This window comes from Oratosquilla oratoria, chromosome 1 (assembly GCF_046742065.1).
Source record: "Oratosquilla oratoria isolate Oo_2021 chromosome 1, ASM4674206v1, whole genome shotgun sequence".
NCBI lineage: Eukaryota > Metazoa > Arthropoda > Malacostraca > Stomatopoda > Squillidae > Oratosquilla > Oratosquilla oratoria.
The window spans coordinates 45631396-45639798 of record NC_134777.1 but is presented as its reverse complement, the minus strand read 5'-3'; positions in this window follow the sequence as shown (position 1 = coordinate 45639798).

Here is an 8403-nt window from a genome sequence, read left to right as displayed (position 1 = left end):
CAAGAAAATCGCATATTACGTTCATGTATTATATTCAATTTTCTAATACTATATCGCATAGTTGTGCACAACTAAAATAACACTGAAAATATATACTGTTTCACTTAATCCCACATATAGAGACCCTGTAAAAGTGTATTCAGGAAAAGAAAGCTTTTGTAATTCAAAGAATGATGGTAACGGCGTATCAACCAAATTTCACCAGCCAACCACCAAAAAGAAAAAGAAAACGGCCCTAAACAAGTCAGATGAATTACAACCGATGGAAACACATGGTAACCTTATGAATCATTTTTACCAAACGTCAGTTGTAGACACGTTTGGGAAATGCTGATTGATAAACCCTTATCCTATATCACTATCTATTTGTAGCATGATAATTTTGCCTATACTGTATAGTGAGGAAGCAAAATAGTTCAAGCGCATTCTCTTATGGTTCATATAAAACAAAACTAGGCTGCTGATTTTTTTTTCTATGTAATTGCCATGCAGAATCACTCCCTTTCCTCCCTCCACCCGCATTTTATATTTACTATCCATTTTCAGAGTGTATATGTGTTTGTGTGTGTGTGTGTGTGTGTGTGTGTGTGTGTGTGTGCAGGTGTGTGCGTGTTTTTTGCGTGTATACTGTATGTGCCTATATATGAGCGCATGTGTACGTGTGTGCGCGTGCGAGCACATGTACGTACACGTGCACGAGTAAGTATACGTGTGCGCGTGTGTTTGTGTATGTGCGTATGTTTGTGCGTGTATGTACACATATTTTTATGTGTATACGTGTGTGCATGTGTGTACACATGTATATGCGTGTATGTGTATGCGTGTGTGTATGCGTGCATGATTCACCGTGGTCTTGGATCTAAGAGTTCATGTACTTAAGGGGGGACTGAACACCTTAACAAAAAAAGAAAAATAATAATAATAATATAAAAAAGTTTATAGTCTTTCAATTTGAAACTTTCAGGTTTTGTTTAGAATATAGGTAGAAATATGTTATTAACCCGAGAACTTGCTACGTCTTGACGTCATAACTTTTCTTTGCGTAATCGAAGACGTACGCCGTATTTTTTGTAGTACAGACTTATGCTTTTTTTTATGGTAATACTTAAGGATCCTATAAACACTTTCACGCCTGCCTTTTTTTTTTATTTGCTATACGGCGTGAGCTATAGGTGTCGTAATTATGGTCACTTACGTCACCCCTTTTTTCCGCGTTTTTTTCACTTAGATGGAGCTCGTCGCTCTGTTTTTCAAGATATAAATAAAGAAACAGTCGTGGGAACAAAGATATACCTATTATACACTACTAGAAGCATTTTCAGGCTGCTACAATTGATAAAAATTAATTGGCATATTTTTAATTGCAAATATTTGTGGTTTTGATATACGAGCGTTTAAAGCTTTCAGCATTATCTCTGTTATTTATTGTGTGATTTTTATTATATTCACATACATCATTATATAATGTATATTGAATAAGTTAACAGTAAATATTTTATGAATATACACATCTACTATATATATTACATTAAAATGTATTTATTACTCGCCTAGCGGTCCTTTTCATAATTGAAGATTTTGCACTTTTGCTGGTTTAAAACCTCACTGCTGGGGTGTCATCACTTTGTCAAATCATTTCAGATTGGTTAATTTTTTACCAGCGATGAGCGTCTTTCCTCTGTTCATTGACAAAGCTAACCAAAAAGGTGTTTGATCCTACACAGGCGAGATCCCAGCCCCCTATGTTTCTCCTTCGCTAGCTATTTTCTCTTCCTCCTCCTGAATTTCCCTCATCCTCTTCTCTTCATTTGGAAGGAAGCACCATGTCAGCTGTGTTGTCAGGTGTGGTGGTATTTGGTGGTGGAGATGGTGTTGGCAGTGGAGGTGGTGGTGATGGTGACGCGCGAGACGGTGGCATCCCTCCTCCAAGCCTCTCATGCCTTGCCCTCCTAGCACAACTTTCATTCCACTTTTGGCTCAATTTTTTCATATTTTCCTTGGTTTTCTTCTTCAACGTGATGCAGTTGATGATTGGACATCTAGTAAATGTAGTAATCTCCAGGAAATAAGGCAAACAGCGGCACAGGAACACAATATCGCCACAGTCAGTTAGGTGCTTATGCATCAATCTACTCTGATGTTTGATGGGTAACAAAGTCTTGAAGCGTGCCGTGCACACCATACTTTGCTTTTAGGATGTTCATATTATTAGAATATTCCCATATCGGAAATTCGATTTTTGGATGAAAATTTAATGATTCAAGGAGTTCAGTCCCCTTTTAAGCACACCCAACTCTCCGTTTACGAGAGTGGGAGTTCCGGCTTGCAGCGCAGAGATACTGAAATTGTTTTTATCCTGGGTGGGATTGGAACTCGGACAACTGGAGTAGCGGTTGCGAACATTACCACTGCACCCTCGAGCCGTGTGTGTGTGAGTGTGTATGTGTGTATGCTAATATATGTTTGTGGGGGGTTGTGCACGTTAATTCTAATAGAATGAAATTAATACGTCATGATTTTGCTGTTATTTCCACGATATCTGAAAATAGTAATCAATCTTAATGTATCCTTTGGCCTATTATGAGCGTCACAAAAAAACAACGACCTTAAAAAGCAGTCTTTGATAAGTACTTGTTACGACCCTGACCATCAGCGTTATATAGTATACTAAATTGAAAAATTAAGTATCATATTATTGTAGAATCTCCAACTCCTTTGTATGTCGAAATGTAGATTATATTAGACAATAAAATTACGGTATGTACTAGATCTTGTTTGCAAATTATTGTATATATCAACTTCAAATTACAAAAGTTAAGTAGGCTAATACTCGCCCCAGGAGCCCTTGCCTTTGGCAATATATACAGCATAATCTGTAGTGCACAAGTTTACTCGATATATATATATATATTTTTTTTTTTGCGTATGAAGGATCATCACAAGCGACTGACTATATCATTAGATTCGAGAGAGGTAAAATGTGTGCTGTATATTCTAGGCTATAGTAAAAGCCTTGCAAGGCTGTAAATTTATAGAAATACTGGCCACGTAAAGGGCACTAAGGGTGCGATTTGATTGACCTAACAGGACAACCCAAACACTAACATTTCTAGACCATATGACTTCTCATCAAACGAACATCAACATAGAGTATGGCTCCTTGCTTGCCACATCATCATTTTACCTTCCCTCTGGTGGATAGAAAATCAGTTCATGGCGTCTTTGTGAATCTAGAGAACACTCACAACACTTTTTTTTCGACTTCTAAATGTTCAGACTCCAAAACATTTCTCCAGTTATTATTCCACAAACTTGTAACTAGTAATGTTGGTCTGGCAATACAAGTCCCTGAAATTCGAGCACATACACTTCCGGAAGTGACAGTAAATTGAAAAGTTGCCGACTACGGCTTTGAAAATGTGCAACTGTGTGAAAGAGGATTTCAGGTTTACTATTTGAGAGTAATGCCATCATATTTGATGACCAATAATTTTGGTAATTCTCTCTGTCTGAGTTTCAGTATTTATATTACCTCAATTTCTAGAGCAAACTAAGGACCAGAGATGGGTGGTCATTTGTGCTACGATTCAATAGATCAGTATTTTTTTTCTAGAGCTTAAATCCATCGAAATGAAAATTTTGTTCTAGTTAGTGTTAGATAGTTCTACATGGCCGAGGAACAACACCATCATAATCTAAAATTTAAAACTAGCTCAAATGACTTTGACATGTTAACTTATTTTACATATCTTCATGTAATTAGTGCCAATTAATGATGGTAATTTGAAGAGGCAATGTCGTTCGAAGTGCTTTTTTTTTTTTTTTTTTTTTTTTTGGAATAGTGTACTTATCTGATTATTGGGGTCACATGTGTAGAATTGTCACCCCAGAACGCCCACACGAAGAATCGTCACTCTGTGAGATCCCACCTGAAGAATTGTCAGCCCAGCACGCCGAATATTAACAGTGGAATAAAAAATTACGTTAGGTTAGGTTTGGTTTGGTTTGGTTTGGTTTGGTTAGGTTAGGTTAGGTTGAATGATGGTTATGCTTATTGTTATCAACTTATACAACCCAGGATGGTCCACATGAAGAATTGTCACCCTAGGATAGCCCACATGAAGAATTGTTACCCTGTCGAAGACGGGGGTGACAATTCTTCATGTGATCCTGATATTGTATTTAGAAACTCATGACTTTTCCTTCCATAAAACATGTATTTAATACTTGCTAAACATGGCAAAGGAAATATGGACTGGGAGAGAAGCGTTTATTGCTGACGTTTTGTATACTGACTTTTTCAAAGGAATGAGCATACTGGATCGTGCAGAGTTTATGCATACGCTTGGTAGCTTATGGAGGTATGCGAGCGTGGCGCGCTGTGCTCTGATTGACACACTGAGATAAAAGCAGCGATAACATCGGGAACAAAGATCGGTGACATTGTAAGAAGCGACACCAAGTGACGTGTATAAAATCCCACGTGCATCATTCGATAAGGCATACTATGGAGAGACGAAGAGAAGGCTAAAACACAAGGGTCAGGGAGCATGAGGCTGGCCTTCACCATAGGCTTACCAACGCCATGGGGATGCATGTGGACGAATCTGGACACCTCTCACAATGAAACATTGGTGAGGTATTACACAAAGGTATGGATAAGAAGACCAGGAAATCCATAGGAGCTGCTTCTAACCTCCTCAATTCCTCCTCTGATCCTGCTACAAGCGCATTGTCGTCCGCAAACATCAGCTGGCTTATCTCCCACTTCTCTCCATTTTCTTTAACCATCTCCAATTTCTGACCCACTACCCTTGCATTCACGTCTCGCACCACCCCATCCATGTATAAATTGAACAACCAGGCGACATAGCACATCCATGACGAAGTCCCACTCACTCTTTCCATTTCTATTCCTAACACAAGCTCTACTACTCCCATAAAAGCTCTTGACTGCTCTTAACAGTTTTCCATTTACCCCATGTATCTACAATACCTCCCACAGTACCTTCCTGTCTACCCCGTCATAAGCCTTTTCCAGATCCATAAAAGACCCCAAAACATCCTTACCTTTTCCTATACTTTTCTCACATATCTCTCGTACCACAAAAATCTGATCTACACAGCCCCTACCTGTCCTAAACCTACACTGTTCTTCATCAATTACTCTCTCCATTCCTTCCTAATCCGCTCAATCATGACCCTCGTATAATCCTTCCCAAATACACTTAACAAGATGATCTAACTGATACTACTACACTCACACTTGTCCACCATTCCCTTGTAAAGTGGAACTATACAGGCACTCCTCCAGTCCTCCGGCACTCTACCCTCTCTTAAACAAACATTAAATAGCCTCACCAGCCAGTCCACCATCACTGTACCTCCTTTTTTCAGACATTCGGCAAATATGTACATATATATATATATACATATATATACGTGCGTGTGTGTGTGTGCGTATGTGTGTGTGATTCACCATGGTCTTGGATCACATGTTGAACTCATGGTCGACAGCTATTTCCCTCCTGAAAGAGAGCTCAGAGCTCATATCTGAACGATATGGGTAATGCTGTGACCTTACACGCACACACACACCCAACTCGACGCCCACGAGAGTTGGAGTAACGACCCGGAGCGCAGCGATACTAAAATTGTTTCAGCCCTGTGTAGGATTCGAACCCGGACCACCGTAGTGGCATCCGGGAACTCTACCATTGCGCCAAGTGCACATGTGTTTGCGTGTGTGTCTCCATTCTATATAATACCAAACGATAGGTAATATCTAATTAATATCATTGGATTTTTATCATATAGAAAAATATCACCTAGCAATGCAATGCCCCCCCCCAAAAAAAAAAAAATAATAATAATAATAATGAAGTATTAATTTATCTAAGGTTCATAAGAAGACTTGCTTGAAAAAAACAAAAACAAGGGTGAGATCATTTTTCAGTATATGTATTCTGACTGTATATGACTGGGTCACACAATTTGCGGTACACATCTTGGCGGGATGTTTCCAATCGTTGACTGAACTATTGATATATATATATATATATATATCTTTTTTTTTTTGCAAACTTTACTTTTTCTTATCTATCTCTCCTTCTATATATGTATCTATTGATCTATTTGTTTTTATATATGTATTTATTCATCTCTCCAGCTTCATCTATCTAAATAAACTCTCCCGAATTGAAGTAGAATAACTTTCATAAATTGTACTTAACACTAAATAGCTTACGGATCTCCTGAGATATTAAAAATTCTCGCACGGCAAAATTACATTCATTCACTCAATTTTTTTCTTATTGTTGATATAGATGATAATGACATTATAAGATTCATACTGATAGTACTTGAAGTGTATGATTAGTTAATTTGATTATTGCCAATATTCTTGCTGCATATTGATTGCACAAGAGCTAATTCTTGGTCGTACTATTTATCGGGAATTACTGGGAAGAGTTCCGTTCCAGAACACACCAGTTTGAAAATACTCCGGTCATATTGGAAACAAGTACCTATGGACCATTGAGAGCACAACAAGAGAGGTTGGGGCATACAAGTGGCATGTTTAATATCCAGCATTACCAGTTGTCAATAATAAAGTCTCAGTCAGATATTATTTGTCATATTCCTTGAAGCAGTCTTGAGTTGACAATTCCACTGTGTACGTTTTCTTTGGTTCAATAGAGTTGTTTGATTGAAGTGAGAACAAATGTATTTATCAAGCTAGATTTAATCGGTAGTGTATCTTCATGAGTAAAGGATCAAGTAATGTCTGGCAATGAAAAAGAGAATTTTGCAACACGTTTCTCATTGTTGAAGTTAGCCCCCGTTAGTCCTCACGCCAGGTACTTGTATACTTGGAGGTTTTGTGCTCCTGTGCTTCGAAGTCACTGGGTAAAATTCCTTTGATCTATCCAGGCCCCTAATTAGCCCAAAGTCTGGCACTTTGTTTCCTGTATGGCGTTAGCTACAGTAGGATCGATCTGCCAAAGATGTCATTGGGTCGAAGGGAGTGAATAGAGATGACGTATTAACGATTTTTTTTCTTTTTAATGAAGCGGGGATAGCCAGAAAACAAAAAGTAAGAACAATTTTCGTCGACTACACGTTGTCTAAGATGATGTCTAAACTTTAAATGACGGTGTTTCATTTCTTAAAAGAAATCCTTGGCATATCCCAGAATGACGTAAGAATGATAAACCCATATAGATTTGTCAAATTCTTTTATCATACCTTGAACAATCTGATGAATGCTACTCATTTTACGTGCACACAAACTTGATCGTACATTGGTTAGCTCATTTAGGCATAGAGGTGAATAGTATATCCAGAACGAAAGTGTAAAGTGTAACAAGTTACAATGTGGGCCCTGGTGATATTGAAGATCTTTTCTTCGTTGCTGAGGCACGAGGTGAATGCTGAGGTTATATTTTCCCAGTAGTTGAAGTAATATCGTCGTTCTGGAAGGGTATTTTATAAATCTAACGCCTTTGCAACAGTGGTGTAATTCACAAATTATCTTCTGCCTGGCAACAGACTATTCTATTCAGATGAAGTTCAGACTCGGGGAAAAGAGTATATTGATAGATCGAGGCCCTTCTGTATACAAAATGTAATCTAGTGATATTAGCCTGAGTGGAATACTTTGTTTTACCGAGGCGAAAAGTCTAACATGAACATAGTGACCTCATGTGCACTCCTTTCCAGGCAGAGCGGTCGCGTTCCAGAGGTAGTAACGTTTGTCAAGGAGCGAGAGGAAGAGTCCGGGGGAGATTAGTAACCTGCTGTGACGTCACTCCTTGGCACTCTTCCAGCCCCTCGTCCTCTCGTTTGCCTACCGAGAGCTGCGTCGGCGCTACCTGCACCTCTGGGGAACTGTAGAAGTTCAGAGATTAGAATGCTCGATCTGAGTCCTAAAGATCATACCCCAGAATACGCCCTTGCCCATCTAAATGTAACTTGCAAATCATAAAAGTACCACCCGAAGACGGGGTAACAAGTCCATAAAAAAGAAATCGATACTAACGACTTCTCCTGAGTTGCATGACGAAGGTACTTCTACGCCAACCGGCTGGGTTATTGTTGTTCTAACAGAGATACCTAGAAAATGTGAATATCTGATTATCACCCCAACTCCTACTTTTTCCTGCCGACATAGTGATCATCACTCGTCCCTTTCTCAATTCTACTCTCTCTATTTTCTTTTCCTCACTTAATTCTTTCCCCTTTCTAAACTTACTAGTACCACCTCACCTCTACCTATACCTTTGGCGTCCTCCCTTTCTTTGATCACTTCGTCTAGCCCACCCCACACACCTACTCACCCACACGCACACACCCACACTCTGTAACCACATTCGGCTCCCACACTCCGCGCCTACCGTACAC